We start from the raw sequence: 18584 nt of genomic DNA on the forward strand, positions 1-18584 counted from the left end.
TGGACTCACAAGAGAGGTTCAAATCATTGAATGTTAGAGTGTCGGTCTTCTTGTACTTAAGTCGGCATTGTGCCATTTGTATTAAATTCGGATGCCATTTCTGTGTTTAATAGTCAATAAGAAGGTCTAAGCTATACAGTAGACCTGAAGTGAAGCATCGGAATCTAAAACTGGACTCACAGGAGAGGTTCAAATCATAGAAAGTTAGAGTGTGAGTCCTCTTGTACTTAAGTCGGCATTGTCCCTTTTGTATTAAATTCGGATGCAATTTCTGTGTTTCATCGTCAATAAGAAGGTCCAAGGGATACAGTAAACCTGAAGTGAAGCATCGGAATCTGAAACCGGACTCACAGGAGAGGTTCAAATCATAGAAATTTAGAGTGTCAGTCCTCTTGTACCTAAGTCGGCATTGTGCCGTTTTTATTAAATTCGGATGCAATTTCTGAGTTTCATCGTCAATATGACGGTCCAAGGGATACAGTAAAACTCAAGTGAAGCATCGGAATCTAAAACTGGACTCACAGGAGAGGTTCAAATCATAGAAAGTTAGAGTGTCAGTCCTCTTGTACTTAAGTCGGCATTGTTCCTTTTGTACTATATTCGGATGCAATATCTGTGTTTCATCGTCAATAAGAAGGTTCAAGGGATACAGTTAACCTGAAGTGAAGCTTCGGAATCTAAAACTGGACTCACAGGAGAGGTTCAAATCAAAGAAAGTTAGAGTGTCAGTCCTCTTATACTTAAGTCGGCAATGTGCCGTTTGTATTAAATTGGGATGCAATTTCTGTGCTTCATCGTCAATAAGAATGTCCAAGGGATACAGTAAAACTCAAATGAAGCATCGGAATCTAAAACTGGACTCACAGGAGAGATTGAAATCATAGAATCTTAGAGAGTCATTCCTCTTGTACTTAAGTCGGCATTGTTCCTTATGTATTAAATTCGGATGCAATTTCTGTGTTTCACCGTCATTAAGAAGGTGCAAGGGATACAGTTAACCTGAAGTGAAGCATCGGAATCTAAAACTGGACTCACAGGAGAGGTTCAAATCATAGAAAGTTAGAGTGTCAATCCTCTTGTAGTTAAGTCGGCATTGTGCCTTTTGTTTTAAATTCGGATGGAATTTTTGTGTATCATCGTCAATAAGACGGTCCTCGGTATACAGTAAACCTGAAGTGAAGCATCGGAATCTAAAACTGGACTCACAGGGGAGGTACAAATCATGGAAAGTTAGTGTGTCAGTCTTGTACTTTAGTCGCAATTGTGCCTTTTGTATTAAATTCGGATGCAATTTCTGTGTTATATCGTCTATAAGAAAGTCCAAGGGATACTGTAAACCTGAAGTGAAGCATCGGAATCTAAAACTGGACTCACAGGAGAGGTTCAAATCATAGAAACTTATAGTGGCAGTCCTCTTGTACTTAAGTCGGCATTATGCCTTTTGTATTAAATTCGGATGCAATTTCTGTGTTTCATCGTCAATAAGACGGTCCAAGGTATACAGTAAACCTGAAGTGAAGCATCGGAATCTAAAACTGGACTCACAAGAGAGGTTCCAATCATTGATTGTTAGAGTGTCGGTCCTCTTGTACTTAAGTCGGCATTGTGCCGTTTTTATTAAATTCGGATGCAATTTCTGTGTTTCATCGTCAATAAGAAGGTCCAAGGGATAAAGTAAACCTGAAGTGAAGCATCGGAATCTGAAACCGGACTCACAGGAGAGGTTCAAATCATAGAAAGTTAGAGTGTCAGTCCTCTTGTACCTATGTCGGCATTGTGCCGTTTTTATTAAATTCGGATGCAATTTCTGAGTTTCATCGTCAATATGACGGTCCAAGGGATACAGTAAACCTCAAGTGAAGCATCGGAATCTAATACTGGACTCACAGGAGAGGTTCAAATCATAGAAAGTTAGAGTGTCAGTCCTCTTGTACTTAAGTCGGAATTGTTCCTTTTGTACTATATTCGGATGCAATATCTGTGTTTCATCGTCAATAAGAAGGTTCAAGGGATACAGTAAACCTGAAGTGAAGCTTCGGAATCTAAAACTGGACTCACAGGGGAGGTTCAAATCATAAAAAGTTAGAGTGTCAGTCCTCTTGTACTTAAGTCGGCATTGTGCCTTTTGTATTAAATTCCATGCGATTTCTGTGTCTCATCGTCAATAAGTAGGTCCAAGGGATACAGTAAACCTGATGTGAAGCATCGGAAATTATAACTGAACTCACAGGAGAGGTTCAAATCATTGAAAGTTAGAGTGTCAGTCCTCTTGTACGTAAGTCGGCAATGTGACTTTTGTATTAAATTCGGATGCAATTTCTGTGTTTCATCGTCAATAAGATGTTCCAAGGGATACAGGAAACTTGAAGTGAAGAATCGGAATCTAAAACTGGACTCACAGGAGAGGTTCAAATCATAGAAAGTTAGAGTGTCAGTTCTCTTGTACTTATGTCGGCATTGGGCCTTTTGTATTAAATTACGATGCAATTTCTGTGTTTCATCGTTAATAAGAAGGTCCAATGGATACAGTAAACCCAAAGTGAAGCATCGGAGTCTTAAACTGGACTCACAGGAGAAGTTCAAATCATAGAAACTTAGAATGTCAGTCCTCTTGTACTTAAGTCTTCATTGTGCCTTTTGTATTAAATTCGATGAAATTTCTGTGTTTCATCGTCAATAAAAGGGTCCAAGGGATACAGTAAACCTGAAGTGAAGTATCGGAATCTAAAACTGGACTCACAGGAGAGGTTCAAATCATAGAAAGTTATAGTGTCAGTCCTATTGTACTTAAGTCGGCATTGTGCCTTTTGTATTAAATTCGGATGCAACTTCTGTGTTTCATCGTCAATAAGAAGGTCCAAGGGATACAGTAAACCTGAAGTGAAGCATCGGAATCCGAAAGTGGACTCACAGGAGAGGTAGAAATCATAGAAAGTTAGAGTGTCAGTCCTCTTGTACTTTAGTCGGCATTGTGCCTTTTGTATTAAATTCGGATGCAATTTCTGTGTTTCATCGTCAATAAGAAGGTCCAAGGGATACAGTAAAACTGAAGTGAAGCATCGGAATCTAAAACTGGACTTACAGGAGAGGTTCAAATCATAGAAAGTTAGAGTGTCATTCCTCTTGTATTTAAGTCGGCATTGTTCCTTTTGTATTAAATTCGGATGCAATTTCTGTGTTTCATCGTCATTAAGAAGGTGCAAGGGATACAGTTAAACTGAAGTGAATCATCCGAATCCAAAACCGGACTCACAGGAGAGGTTCATATCATAGAAAGTTGGAGTTCAGACCTCTTGTACTTAAGTCGGCATTGTGCCTTTTGAATTTAATTCCGATGCAATATCTGTGCTTCATCGTCAATAAGAAGGTCCAAGAGATACAGTAAACCTGAAGTGAAGCATCGGAATCTGAAACCGGACTCACAGGGGAGGTTCAAATCACAGAAAGTAAGAGTGTCAGTCCTCTGGTACTTAAGTCGGCATTGAACCTTTTGTATTAAATTCGGATGCAATTTCTGTGTTTCATCGTCAACAAGAAGGTCCAAGGGATACATTAAACCTGGAGTGAAGCATCAGAATCTAAAACAGGACTCACAGGAGAAGTTCACATCTTAGAAAATTAGAGTGTCAGTCCTCTTGTACTAAGTCGGCATTGTGCTTTTTGTATTAAATTCGGATGCAATTTCTGTGTTTCATTGTCAATAAGAAGGTCCAAGGGATACAGTAAACCTGAAGTGAAGTATCGGAATCTAAAACTGGACTCACAGGAGAGGTTCAAATCATAGAAAGTTAGAGTGTCAGTTCTCTTGTACTTATGTCGGCATTGGGCCTTTTGTATTAAATTGCGATGCAATTTCTGTGTTTCATCGTTAATAAGAAGGTCCAAGGGATACAGAAAACCCGAAGTGAAGCATCGGAATCTTAAACTGGACTCACAGGAGAGGTTCAAATCATAGAAACTTAGAGTGTCAGTCCTCTTGTACTTAAGTCGGCAATGTGCCGTTTGTATTAAATTGGGATGCAATTTCTGTGCTGCATCGTCAATAAGAATGGCCAAGGGATACTGTAAACCTCAAATGAAGCATCGGAATCTAAAACTGGACTCATAGGAGAGATTGAAATCATAGAATCTTAGAGTGTCAGTCCTCTTGTACTTAAGTCGCCATTGTGCCTTTTGTATTATATTCGGATGCAATTTCTGTGTTTCCTCGTCAATAAGAAGGTCCAATGGATACAGTAAACCTGAAGTGAAGCATCGGAATCCGAAAGTGGACTCACAGGAGAGGTAGAAATCATAGAAAGTTAGAGTGTCAGTCCTCTTGTACTTAAGTAGGCATTGTGCCTTTTGTATTAAATTCGGATGCAATTTCTGTGTTTCATCGTCAATAAGAAGGTCCAAGGGATACAGTAAACCTGAAGTGAAGCATCGGAATCAGAAACCGGACTCACAGGGGAGGTTCAAATCACAGAAAGTTAGAGTGTCAGTCCTCTGGTACTTAAGTCGGCATTGAACCTTTTGTATTAAATTCGGATGCAATTTCTGTGTTTCATCGTCAATAAGAAAGTCCAAGGGATACAGTAAACCTGTAGTGAAGCATCGGAATCTTAAACAGGACTCACAGGAGAAGTTCAAATCATAGAAAATTAGAGTGTCAGTCCTCTTGTACTAAGTCGGCATTGTGTTTTTTTTTGTATTAAATTCGGATGCAATTTCTGTGTTTCATTCTCAATAAGAAGGTCCAAGGGATACAGTAAACCTGAAGTGAAGCATCGGAATCTAAAACTGGACTCACAGGAGAGGTTCAAATCATAGAAAGTTAGAGTGTCAATCCACTTGTACTTAAGTCGGCATTGTGCCTTTTGTTTTAAATTCGGATGGAATTTTTGTGTATCATCGTCAATAAGACGGTCCTCAGTATACAGTAAACCTGAAGTGAAGCATCGGAATCTAAAACTGGACTCACAGGAGAGATTCAAATCATAGAAAGTTCGAGTGTCAGTCCTCTTGTACTTAAGTCGGCGTTGTGCCTTTTGAACTTAATTCCGATGCAATATCTGTGCTTCATCGTCGATAAGAAGGTCCAAGGGATACAGTAAACGTGAAGTGAAGTATCGGAATCTAAAACTGGACTCACAGGAGAGGTTCAAATCATAGAAAGTTATAGTGTCAGTCCTATTGTACTTAAGTCGGCATTGTGCCTTGTGTATTAAATTCGGATGCAATTTCCGTGTTTCATCGTCAATAAGACGGTCCAAGGTATACAGTAAACCTGAAGTGAAGGAACGGAATATAAAACTGGACTCACAGGAGAGATTCAAATCATAGAAAGTTAGAGTGTCAGTCCTCTTGTACTTAAGTCGGCAATGTGCCGTTTGTATTAAATTGGGATGCAATTTCTGTGCTTCATCGTCAATAAGAATGTCCAAGGGATACTGTAAACCTCAAATGAAGCATCGGAATCTAAAACTGGACTCACAGGAGAGATTGAAATCATAGAATCTTAGAGTGTCATTCCTCTTGTACTTAAGTCGCCATTGTGCCTTATGTATTAAATTCGGATGCAATTTCTGTGTTTCCTCGTCAATAAGAAGGTCCAATGGATACAGTTAACCTGAAGTGAAGCATCGGAATCCGAAAGTGGACTCACAGGAGAGGTAGAAATCATAGAAAGTTAGAGTGTCAGTCCTCTTGTACTTAAGTCGGCATTGTGCCTTTTGTATTAAATTCGGATGCAACTTCTGTGTTTCATCGTCAATAAGAAGGTCCAAGGGATACAGTAAACCTGAAGTGAAGCATCGGTATCCGAAAGTGGACTCACAGGAGAGGTAGAAATCATAGAAAATTAGAGTGTCAGTCCTCTTGTACTTAAGTCGGCATTGTGCCTTTTGTATTAAATTCGGATGCAATTTCTGTGTTTCATCGTCAATAAGAAGGTCCAAGGGATACAGTAAACCTGAAGTGTAGAATCGAAATCTCAAACTGGACTCACAGGAGAGGTTCAAATCATAGAAAGTTAGAGTGTCAGTTCTCTTGTACTTTAGTCGGCATTGTGCCTTTTGTATTAAATTCGGATGCAATTTCTGTGTTTCATCGTCAATAAGAAGGTCCAAGGGATACAGTAAAACTGAAGTGAAGCATCGGAATCTAAAACTGGACTTACAGGAGAGGTTCAAATCATAGAAAGTTAGAGTGTCATTCCTCTTGTATTTAAGTCGGCATTGTTCCTTTTGTATTAAATTCGGATGCAATTTCTGTGTTTCATCGTCATTAAGAAGGTGCAAGGGATACAGTTAAACTGAAGTGAATCATCCGAATCCAAAACCGGACTCACAGGAGAGGTTCATATCATAGAAAGTTGGAGTTCAGACCTCTTGTACTTAAGTCGGCATTGTGCCTTTTGAATTTAATTCCGATGCAATATCTGTGCTTCATCGTCAATAAGAAGGTCCAAGAGATACAGTAAACCTGAAGTGAAGCATCGGAATCTGAAACCGGACTCACAGGGGAGGTTCAAATCACAGAAAGAAAGAGTGCCAGTCCTCTGGTACTTAAGTCGGCATTGAACCTTTTGTATTAAATTCGGATGCTATTTCTGTGTTTCATCGTCAACAAGAAGGTCCAAGGGATACATTAAACTTGGAGTGAAGCATCAGAATCTAAAACAGGACTCATAGGAGAAGTTCACATCTTAGAAAATTAGAGTGTCAGTCCTCTTGTACTAAGTCGGCATTGTGCTTTTTGTATTAAATTCGGAAGCAATTTCTGTGTTTCATTGTCAATAAGAAGGTCCAAGGGATACAGTAAACCTGAAGTGATGCATCGGAATCTAAAACTGGACTCACAGGAGAGGTTCAAATCATAGAAAGTTAGAGTGTCAATCCTCTTGTACTTAAGTCGGCATTGTGCTTTTTGTTTTAAATTCGGATGGAATTTTTGTGTAACATCGTCTATAAGACGGTCCTCGGTATACAGGATACCTGAAGTGAAGCATCGGAATCTAAAACTGGACTCACAGGAGAGGTTCAAATCATGGAACGTTAGTGTGTCAGTCCTCTTGTACTTTAGTCGGCATTGTGCCTTTTGTATTAAATTCGGATGCAATTTCTGTGTTACATCGTCTATAAGAAAGTCCAAGGGATACAGTAAACCTGATGTGAAGCATCGGAATCTAAAACTGGACTCACAGGAGAGGTTCAAATCATAGAAAATAAGAAAGTCAGTCCTCTTGTACTTAAGTCGGCAATGTGCCTTTTGTATTAAATTCGGATGCAATTTCTGTGTTTCATCGTCAATAAGAAGGTCCAAGGTATACAGTACACCTGAAGTGAAGCATCGGAATCTGAAACCGGACTCACAGGAGAGGTTCAAATCATAGAAAGTTAGAGTGTCAGTCCTCTTGTACTTACGTCGGCATTGTGCCTTTTGTATTAAATTCGGATGCAACTTCTGTGTTTCATCGCCAATAAGAAGGTAAAAGGAATCCAGTAAACCTGAAGTGAAGCATCGGAATCTAAAACAGGACTCACAGGTGAGGTTCAAATCATAGGTAGTTAGAGTGTCAGTCCTCTTGTACTTAAGTCGGCATTGTGCCTTTTGTATTAAATTCGGATGCAATTTCTAAGTTTCATCGTCAATAAGAAGACCCAAGGTATACAGTAAACCTGAAGTGAAGCATCGGAATCTAAAACTGGACTCACAGGAGGAGTTAAAAACATAGAAAGTTAGAGTGTCATTCCTCTTGTGCTTAAGTCGGCATTGTGCCTTTTGAATTTAATTCCATTGCAATATCTGTGCTTCATCTTCAATAAGAAGGTCCAAGGGATACAGTAAACCTAAAGTGAAGCATCGGAATCTAAATCTTGACTCACAGGAGATTTTCAAATCATAGAAAGTTATAGTGGCAGTCCTCTTGTACTTAAGTCGGCATTGTGCATTTTGTATTAAATTCGGATGCAATTTCTGTGTTTCCTCGTCAATAAGAAGGTCCAATGGATACAGTAAACCTGAAGTGAAGCATCTGAATCCGAAAGTGGACTCACAGGAGAGGTAGAAATCATAGAAAGTTAGAGTGTCAGTCCTAATGTACATAAGTCGGCATTGTACCTTTTGAATTTAATTCCGATGCAATTTCTGTGTTTCATCGTCAACAAGAAGGTCCAAGGGATACAGTAAACCTGAAGTGAAGCATCGGCATCAAAACTAAACTCAGAGCAGAGGTTCAAATCATAGAAAGTTAGAGTGTCAGTCCTCTTGTACTTAAGTCGGCATTGTGCCTTTTGTTTTAAATTCGGATGCAATTTCTGTGTTTCATCGTCAATAAGACGCACCTAGGTATACTGTAAACCTGAAGTGAAACATCGGAACTTAATACTGGACCCACAGGAGAGATTCAAATCATAGAAAGTTAGAGTGTCAGTCCTCTAGTACATAAGTCAGCAATGTGCCTTTTGTATTAAATTCGGATGCAATTTTGGTGTTTCATCGTCAATAAGAAGGTCCAAGGTATACACTAAACCTGAAGTGAAGCATCGGAATCTAAAACAGGACTCACAGGAGAGGTTCAAATCATAGAAAGTTAGAGTGTCAGTCCTCTTGTACTTAAGTCGGCATTGTGCCTTTTGAATTAAATTTGATGAAATTTCTGTGTTTCATCGTCAATAAAAGGTCCAAGGGATACAGTAAACCTGAAGTGAATCATCGGAATTTAAAACTGGACTCACAGGAGAGGTTCAAATCATAGAAAGTTAGAGTATCTGTCCTCTTGTACTTCAGTCGGCATTGTGCCTTTTTTATTAAATTCGGATGCAATTTCAGGCTTCATCGTCAATAAGACGGTCCAAGGTATACAGTAAACCTGAAGTGAAGCATCGGAATCTGAAACTGGACTCACAAGAGAGGTTCAAATCATGGAAAGTTAGATAGTCAGTCTTCTTGTACTTAAGTCGGCATTGTGCCCTTTGTATTAAAGTCGGATTCAATTTCTGTGCCTGATCGTTAATACGAAGGTCCAAGGGATACAGTGAACCTCTAGTGAAGCATCGGAATCTAAAACTGGTCTCACAGGTGAGGTTCTAAAGCATAGAAAGTTAGAGTGTCAGTCCTTTTGTACTTAAGACGTCAATGTGCCTTTTTATTAAATTGGGATGCAAATTCTGTGCTTCTACGTCAATAAGAGTGTCCAAGGGATACTGTAACCCTCAAGTGAAGCATCGGAATCTAAAACTGGACTCACAGGAGAGGTTCAAATCATAGAATCTTAGAGTGTCAGTCCTCTTGTACTTAAGTCGCCATTGTGCCTTTTGTATTAAATTCGGATGCAATTTCTGTGTTTCCTCGTCAATAAGAAGGTCCAATGGATACAGTAAACCAGAAGTGAAGCATCTGAATCCGAAAGTGGACTCACAGGAGAGGTAGAAATCATAGAAAGTTAGAGTGTCAGTCCTAATGTACATAAGTCTGCATTGTACTATTTGAATTTAAATCGGATGCAATTTCTGTGTTTCATCGTCAACAAGAAGGTCCAAGGGATACAGTAAACATGAAGTGAAGCATCGGAATCAAAACTAAACTCAGAGCAGAGGTTCAATTCATAGAAAGTTAGAGTGTCAGTCCTCTTGTACTTAAGTCGGCATTGTGCCTTTTGTTTTAAATTCGGATGCAATTTCTGTGTTTCATCGTCAATAAGACGCACCTAGGTATACTGTAAACCTGAAGTGAAGCATCGGAACTTAATACTGGACCCACAGGAGAGATTCAAATCATAGAAAATTAGAGTGTCAGTCCTCTAGTACTTAAGTCAGCAATGTGCCTTTTGTATTAAATTCGGATGCAATTTTTGTGTTTCATCGTCAATAAGAAGGTCCAAGGTATACACTAAACCTGAAGTGAAGCATCGGAATCTAAAACTGGACTCACAGGAGAGGTTCAAATCATAGAAAGTTAGTGTGTCAGTCCTCTTGTACCTAAGTCGGCATTGTGCCGTTTTTATTAAATTCGGATGCAAATTCTGGGTTTCATCGTCAATAAGACGGTCCAAGGGAGACAGTAAACCTCAAGTGAAGCATCGGAATCTAAAACTGGACTCACAGGAGAGGTTCAAATCATGGAAAGTTAGTGTGTCAGTCCTCTAGTACTAAAGTCGGCATTGTGCCTTTTGTATTAAATTCGATGCAATTTCTGTGTTTCATCGTCAATGTGAAGGTCCAAGGGATACAGTAAACCTGATGTGAAGCATCGGAATCTAAAACTGGACTCACAGGAGAGGTTCAAATCATAGAAAGTTAGTGTGTCAGTCCTCTTGTACTTAAGTCGGCATTTTGCCCTTTGTTTTAAAGTCGGATGCAATTTCTGTGCTTCATCGTTAATAAGAAATTCCAAGGAATACAGTAAACCTGGAGTGAAGCATCGAAATCTAAAACTGGACTCACAGGAGAGGTTCAAATCATGGAAAGTTAGATAATCAGTCCTCTTGTACTTAAGTCGGCATTGTGCCCTTTGTATTAAAGTCGGATGCAATTTCTGTGCTTCATCGTTAATAAGAAGGTCCAAGGGATACAGTGAACCTGTAGTGAAGCATCGGAATCTAAAACTGGACTCACAGGAGAGGTTCAAAGCATAGAAAGTTAGAGTGTCAGTCCTCTTGTACTTAAGTCGCCATTGGGCCTTTTGTATTTAATTCGTATGCAATTTCTGTGTTTCATCGTCAATAAGAAGGTCCAAGGGATAAAGAAAACCTGAAGTGAAGCTTCGGAATCTAAAACTGGACTCACAGGAGATTTACAAATCATAGACATTTGGAGTGCCAGTCCTCTTGTACTTACGTCGGCATTGTGCCATTTGTATTAAATTCGGATGCAATATCTGTGTTTCATCGTCAATAAGATGGTCTAAGGGATACAGTAAACCTGAAGTGAAGCATCGGAATCTAAAACTGGACTCACGGGAGAGGTTCAAATCATAGAAAGTTAGAGTGTCAGTCCTCTTGTACTTAAATCGGCATTGTGCCTTTTGTATTATATTCGGATGCAATTTCTGTGTTTCATCGTCAATAAGAAGGTCCAAGCTATACAGTAGACCAGAAGTGAAGCATCGGAATCTAAAACTGGACTCACAGGAGTGGTTCAAATCATAGAAAGTTAGAGTGTCAGTCCTCTTGTACTTAAGTCTTCATTGTGCCTTTTCTATTAAATTCGATGCAATTTCTGTGTTTCATCGTCAATAAGAAGGTCCAAGGGATACAGTAAACCTGAAGTGAAGCATCGGAATTTAAAACTGGACTCACAGTAGAGGTTCAAATCATAGAAAGTTATAGTGCAGTCCTCTTGTTATTAAGTCGGCATTGTGCCAATTTTATTAAATTCGGATGCAATTTCAGGGTTTCATCGTCAATAAGACGGTTCAAGCGATACAGTAAACTTGAAGTGAAGCATCGGAATCTAAAACCGGACTCACAGGAGAGGTTCAAATCATAGAAAGTTAGGGTGTCAGTCCTCTTGTACTTAAGTCGGCATTTTGCCCTTTGTTTTAAAGTCGGATGCAATTTCTGTGCATCATCGTTAATACGAAATACAAAGGGATACAGTAAACCTGTAGTGAAGAATCGGAATCTAAAATTGGACTCACCTGAGAGGTTTAAAGCATAGAAAGTTAGAGTGTCAGTCCTCTTGTACTTAAGTCGTCATTGGGCCTTTTGAATTAAATTCGGATGCTATTTCTGAGTTTCATCGTCAATAAGAAAGTCAAAGGAATCCAGTAAACCCGAAGTGAAGCATCGGAATCTAAAACTGGACTCTCAGGACAGGTTCAAATCATAGATAGTTAGAGTGTCAGTCCTCTTCTACTTAAGTCGGCATTGTGCCGTTTTTATTAAATTCGGATGTAATTTCTGGGTTTCATCGTCAATAAGACGGTCCAAGGGATACAGTAAACCTCAAGTGAAGCATCGGAATCTAAAACTGCACTCACAGGAGAGGTTCAAATCATGGAAAGTTAGATAGTCAGTCCTCTTGTACTTAAGTCGGCATTTTGCCCTTTGTTTTAAAGTCGGATGCCATTTCTGTGCTTCATCGTTAATAAGAAATTCCAAGGAATACAGTAAACGTGTAGTAAAGCATCGGAATCTAAAACTGGACTCACAGGAGAGGTTCAAATCATGAAAAATTAGATAATCTGTCCTCTTGTACTTAAGTCGGCATTGTGCCCTTTGTATTAAAGTCGGATGCAATTTCTGTGCTTCATCGTTAATAAGAAGGTCCAAGGGATACAGTGAATCTGTAGTGAAGCATCGGAATCTAAAACTGGACTCACAGGAGAGGTTCAAAGCATAGTAAGTTAGAGTGTCAGTCCTCTTGTACTTAAGTCGCCATTGGGCCTTTTGTATTTAATTCGTATGCAATTTCTGTGTTTCATCGTCAATAAGAAGGTCCAAGGGATACAGAAAACCTGAAGTGAAGCTTCGGAATCTAAAACTGGACTCACAGGAGATTTACAAATCATAGAAATTTGGAGTGCCAGTCCTCTTGTACTTAAGTCGGCATTGTGCCTTTTGTATTAAATTCGGATGCAATTTCTGTGTTTCATCATCAATAAGAAGGTGCAAGGGATACAGTAAACCTGAAGTGAAGCATCAGAATCTAAAACTGGACTCACAGGAGAGGTTCAAATCATGGAAAGTTAGTGTGTCAGTCCTCTTGTACGTAAGTCGCCAATGTGCCTTCTGAATTAAATTCGATGCAATTTCTGTGTTTCATCGTCAATCAAAAAAGGCCCAAGGGAAACAGTAAACCTGAAGTGAAGCATCGGAATCTAAAACTGGACTCACAGGAGAGGTTCAAATCATAGAAAGCTAGAGTGTCAGTCCTTTTGTACTTAAGTCGGCAATGTGCCTCTTGTATTAAATTCGGATGCAATTTCTGTGTTTCATCGTCAATAAGAAGTTCCAATGGATACAGGAAACCTGAAGTGAAGAATCGGAATCTAAATCTGGACTCACAGGAGAGGTTCAAATCATAGAAAGTTAGAGTGTCAGTCCTCTTGTACTTAAGTCGGCATTGGGCCTTTTGTATTAAATTCCGATGTAATTTCTGTGTTTCATCGTTAATAAGAAGATCCAAGGGATACAGGAAACCTAAAGTGAAGCATCGGAATCTTAAACTGGACTCACAGGAGAGGTTCAAATCATAGAAAGTTAGAGTGTCAGTCCTCTTGTACTTAAATCTTCATTGTGCCTTATGTATTAAATTCGATGCAATTTCTGTGTTTCATCGTCAATAAGAAGGTCCAAGGGATACAGTATACCTGAAGTGAAGCATCGGAATTTAAAACTGGATTCACAGGAGAGGTTCAAATCATAGAAAGTTAGAGTGTCAGTCCTCTTGTACTTAAGTCGGCATTGTGCCATTTTTATTAAATTCGGATGCAATTTCAGGGTTTCATCGTCAATAAGACGGTTCAAGGGATACAGTAAACTTGAAGTGAAGCATCGGAATCTAAAACTGGACTCACAGGAGAGGTTCAAATCATGGAAAGTTAGTGTGTCAGTCCTCTTGTACGTAAGTCGGCATTGTGCCATCTGAATTAAATTCGATGCAATTTCTGTGTTTCATCGTCAATCAAAAAAGGCCCAAGGGAAACAGTAAACCTGAAGTGAAGCATCGGAATCTAAAACTGGACTCACAGGAGAGGTTCAAATCATAGAAAGTTATAGTGCAGTCCTCTTGTTATTAAGTCGGCATTGTGCCATTTTTATTAAATTCGGATGCAATTTCAGGGTTTCATCGTCAATAAGACGGTTCAAGGGATACAGTAAACTTGAAGTGAAGCATCGGAATCTAAAACTGGACTCACAGGAGAGGTTCTAATCATAGAAAGTTAGGGTGTCAGTCCTCTTGTACTTAAGTCTTTATTTTGCCCTTTGTTTTAAAGTGGGATGCAATTTCTGTGCATCATCGTTAATACGAAATTCAAAGGGATACAGTAAACCTGTAGTGAAGAATCGGAATCTAAAATTGGACTCACGGGAGAGGTTTAAAGCATAGAAAGTTAGAGTGTCAGTCCTCTTGTACTTAAGTCGTCATTGGGCCTTTTTAATTAAATTCGGATGCTATTTCTGAGTTTCATCGTCAATAAGAAGGTCCAAGGGATACAGTAAACCTGAAGTGAAGCATCGGAATTTAAAACTGGACTCACAGTAGAGGTTCAAATCATAGAAAGTTATAGTGCAGTCCTCTTGTTATTAAGTCGGCATTGTGCCATTTTTATTAAATTCGGATGCAATTTCAGGGTTTCATCGTCAATAAGACGGTTCAAGGGATACAGTAAACTTGAAGTGAAGCATCGGAATCTAAAACTGGACTCACAGGAGAGGTTCAAATCATAGAAAGTTAGGGTGTCAGTCCTCTTGTACTTAAGTCGGTATTTTGCCCTTTGTTTTAAAGTGGGATGCAATTTCTGTGCATCATCGTTAATACGAAATTCAAAGGGATACAGTAAACCTGTAGTGAAGATTCGGAATCTAAAATTGGACTCACGGGAGAGGTTTAAAGCATAGAAAGTTAGAGTGTCAGTCCTCTTGTACTTAAGTCGTCATTGGGCCTTTTGAATTAAATTCGGATGCTATTTCTGAGTTTCATCGTCAATAAGAAGGTCCAAGGGATACAGTAAACCTGAAGTGAATCTTCGGAATCTAAAACTGGACTCACAGGAGATTTACAAATCATAGAAATTTGGAGTGTCAGTCCTCTTGTACTTACGTCGGCATTGTGCCTTTTGTATTAAATTCGGATGCAACTTCTGTGTTTCATCGTCAATAAGAAGGTCAAAGGAATCCAGTAAACCCGAAGTGAAGCATCGGAATCTAAAACTGGACTCTCAGGACAGGTTCAAATCATAGATAGTTAGAGTGTCAGTCCTCTTCTACTTAAGTCGGCATTGTGCCGTTTTTATTAAATTCGGATGCAATTTCAGGGTTTCATCGTCAATAAGACGGTTCAAGGGATACAGTAAACTTGAAGTGAAGCATCGGAATCTAAAACTGGACTCACGGGAGAGGTTTAAAGCATAGAAAGTTAGAGTGTCAGTCCTCTTGTACTTAAGTCGTCATTGGGCCTTTTGAATTAAATTCGGATGCTATTTCTGGGTTTCATCGTCAATAAGAAATTCCAAGGAATACAGTAAACCTGAAGTGAGGCTTCGGAATCTAAAACTGGACTCACAGGAGATTTACAAATCATAGAAATTTGGAGTGCCAGTCCTCTTGTACTTACGTCGGCATTGTGCCTTTTGTATTAAATTCGGATGCAATTTCTGTGTTTCATCATCAATAAGAAGGTACAAGGGATACAGTAAACCTGAAGTGAAGCATCAGAATCTAAAACTGGACTCACAGGAGAGGTTCAAATCATGGAAAGTTAGTGTGTCAGTCCTCTTGTACGTAAGTCGGCAATGTGCCTTCTGAATTAAATTCGATGCAATTTCTGTGTTTCATCATCAATCAAAAAAGGGCCAAGGGAAACAGTAAACCTGAAGTGAAGCATCGGAATCTAAACTGAACTCACAGGAGAGGTTCAAATCATAGAAAATTAGAGTGTCACTCCTCTTGTACTTAAGTCGGCATTGTTCCTTTTGTACTATATTCGGATGCAATATCTGTGTTTCATCGTCAATAAGAAGGTCCAAGGGATACAGTAAACCTGAAGTGAAGCATCGGAATCTAAAACTGGACTCAAAGGAGAGGTTCAACTCATAGAAAGTTAGAGTGTCAGTCCTCTTGTACTTAAATCGGCATTGTGCCTTTTGTATTATATTCGGATGCAATTTCTGTGTTTCATCGTTAATACGAAGTTCCAAGGGATACAGGAAACCTGAAGTGAAGAATCGGAATCTAAAACTGGACTCACAGGAGAGGTTCAAATCATAGAAAGTTAGAGTGTCAGTCCTCTTGTACTTAAGTCGGCATTGGGCCTTTTGTATTAAATTCCGATGTAATTTCTGCGTTTCATCGTTAATAAGAAGATCCAAGGGATACAGTAAACCTGATGTGAAGCATCGGAATCTAAAACTGGACTCACAGGAGAGGTTCAAATCATAGAAAGCTAGAGTGTCAGTCCTTTTGTACTTAAGTCGGCAATGTGCCTTTTGTATTAAATTCGGATGCAATTTCTGTGTTTCATCGTCAATATGAAGTTCCAAGGGATACAGGAAACCTGAAGTGAAGAATCGGAATCTAAAACTGGACTCACAGGAGAGGTTCAAATCATAGAAAGTTAGAGTGTCAGTCCTCTTGTACTTAAGTCGGCATTGTGCCATTTTTATTAAATTCGGATGCAATTTCAGGGTTTCATCGTCAATAAGACGGTTCAAGGGATACAGTAAACTTGAAGTGAAGCATCGGAATCTAAAACTGGACTCACAGGAGAGGTTCAAATCATAGGAAGTTAGGGTGTCAGTCCTCTTGTACTTAAATCGGCATTGTGCCTTTTGTATTGTATTCGGATGCAATTTCTGTGTTTCATCGTCAATAAGAAGGTCCAAGCTATACAGTAGACCTGAAGTGAAGCATCGGAATATAAACTGGACTCACAGGAGTGGTTCAAATCATAGAAAGTTAGAGTGTCAGTCCTCTTGTACTTAAGTCTTCATTGTGCCTTTTCTATTAAATTCGATGCAATTTCTGTGTTTCATCGTCAATAAGAAGGTCCAAGGGATACAGTAAACCTGAAGTGAAGCATCGGAATTTAAAACTGGACTCACAGTAGAGGTTCAAATCATAGAAAGTTATAGTGCAGTCCTCTTGTTATTAAGTCGGCATTGTGCCATTTTTATTAAATTCGGATGCAATTTCAGGGTTTCATCGTCAATAAGACGGTTCAAGGGATACAGTAAACTTGAAGTGAAGCATCGGAATCTAAAACTGGACTCACAGGAGAGGTTCAAATCATAGAAAGTTAGGGTGTCAGTCCTCTTGTACTTAAGTCGGTATTTTGCCCTTTGTTTTAAAGTGGGATGCAATTTCTGTGCATCATCGTTAATACGAAATTCAAAGGGATACAGTAAACCTGTAGTGAAGAATCGGAATCTAAAATTGGACTCACGGGAGAGGTTTAAAGCATAGAAAGTTAGAGTGTCAGTCCTCTTGTACTTAAGTCGTCATTGGGCCTTTTGAATTAAATTCGGATGCTATTTCTGAGTTTCATCGTCAATAAGAAGGTCCAAGGGATACAGTAAACCTGAAGTGAATCTTCGGAATCTAAAACGGGACACACAGGAGATTTATAAATTATAGAAATTTGGAGTGTCAGTCCTCTTGTACTTACGTCGGCATTGTGCCTTTTGTATTAAATTCGGATGCAACTTCTGTGTTTCATCGTCAATAAGAAGGTCAAAGGAATCCAGTAAACCCGAAGTGAAGCATCTGAATCTAAAACTGGACTCTCAGGACAGGTTCAAATCATAGATAGTTAGAGTGTCAGTCCTCTTCCACTTAAGTCGGCATTGTGCCGTTTTTATTAAATTCGGATGCAATTTCAGGGTTTCATCGTCAATAAGACGGTTCAAGGGATACAGTAAACTTGAAGTGAAGCATCGGAATCTAAAACTGGACTCACGGGAGAGGTTTAAAGCATAGAAAGTTAGAGTGTCAGTCCTCTTGTACTTAAGTCGTCATTGGGCCTTTAGAATTAAATTCGGATGCTATTTCTGAGTTTCATCGTCAATACGAAATTCCAAGGAATACAGTAAACCTGAAGTGAAGCTTCGGAATCTAAAACTGGACTCACAGGAGATTTACAAATCATAGAAATTTGGAGTGCCAGTCCTCTTGTACTTACGTCGGCATTGTGCCTTTTGTATTAAATTCGGATGCAATTTCTGTGTTTCATCATCAATAAGAAGGTGCAAGGGATACAGTAAACCTGAAGTGAAGCATCAGAATCTAAAACTGGACTCACAGGAGAGGTTCAAATCATGGAAAGTTAGTGTGTCAGTCCTCTTGTACGTAAGTCGGCAATGTGCCTTCTGAATTAAATTCGATGCAATTTCTGTGTTTCATCATCAATCAAAAAAGGCCCAAGGGAAACAGTAAACCTGAAGTGAAGCATCGGAATCTAAACTGAACTCACAGGAGAGGTTCAAATCATAGAAAATTAGAGTGTCACTCCTCTTGTACTTAAGTCGGCATTGTTCCTTTTGTACTATATTCGGATGCAATATCTGTGTTTCATCGTCAATAAGAAGGTCCAAGGGATACAGTAAACCTGAAGTGAAGCATCGGAATCTAAAACTGGACTCACAGGAGAGGTTCAAATCATAGAAAGTTAGAGTGTCAGTCCTCTTGTACTTAAATCGGCATTGTGCCTTTTGTATTATATTCGGATGCAATTTCTGTGTTTCATCGTTAATACGAAGTTCCAAGGGATACAGGAAACCTGAAGTGAAGAATCGGAATCTAAAACTGGACTCACAGGAGAGGTTCAAATCATAGAAAGTTAGAGTGTCAGTCCTCTTGTACTTAAGTCGGCATTGGGCCTTTTGTATTAAATTCCGATGTAATTTCTGTGTTTCATCGTTAATAAGAAGATCCAAGGGAT

This window comes from Schistocerca serialis, chromosome 11 (assembly GCF_023864345.2).
Source record: "Schistocerca serialis cubense isolate TAMUIC-IGC-003099 chromosome 11, iqSchSeri2.2, whole genome shotgun sequence".
Taxonomy (NCBI): Eukaryota; Metazoa; Arthropoda; class Insecta; order Orthoptera; family Acrididae; genus Schistocerca; species Schistocerca serialis.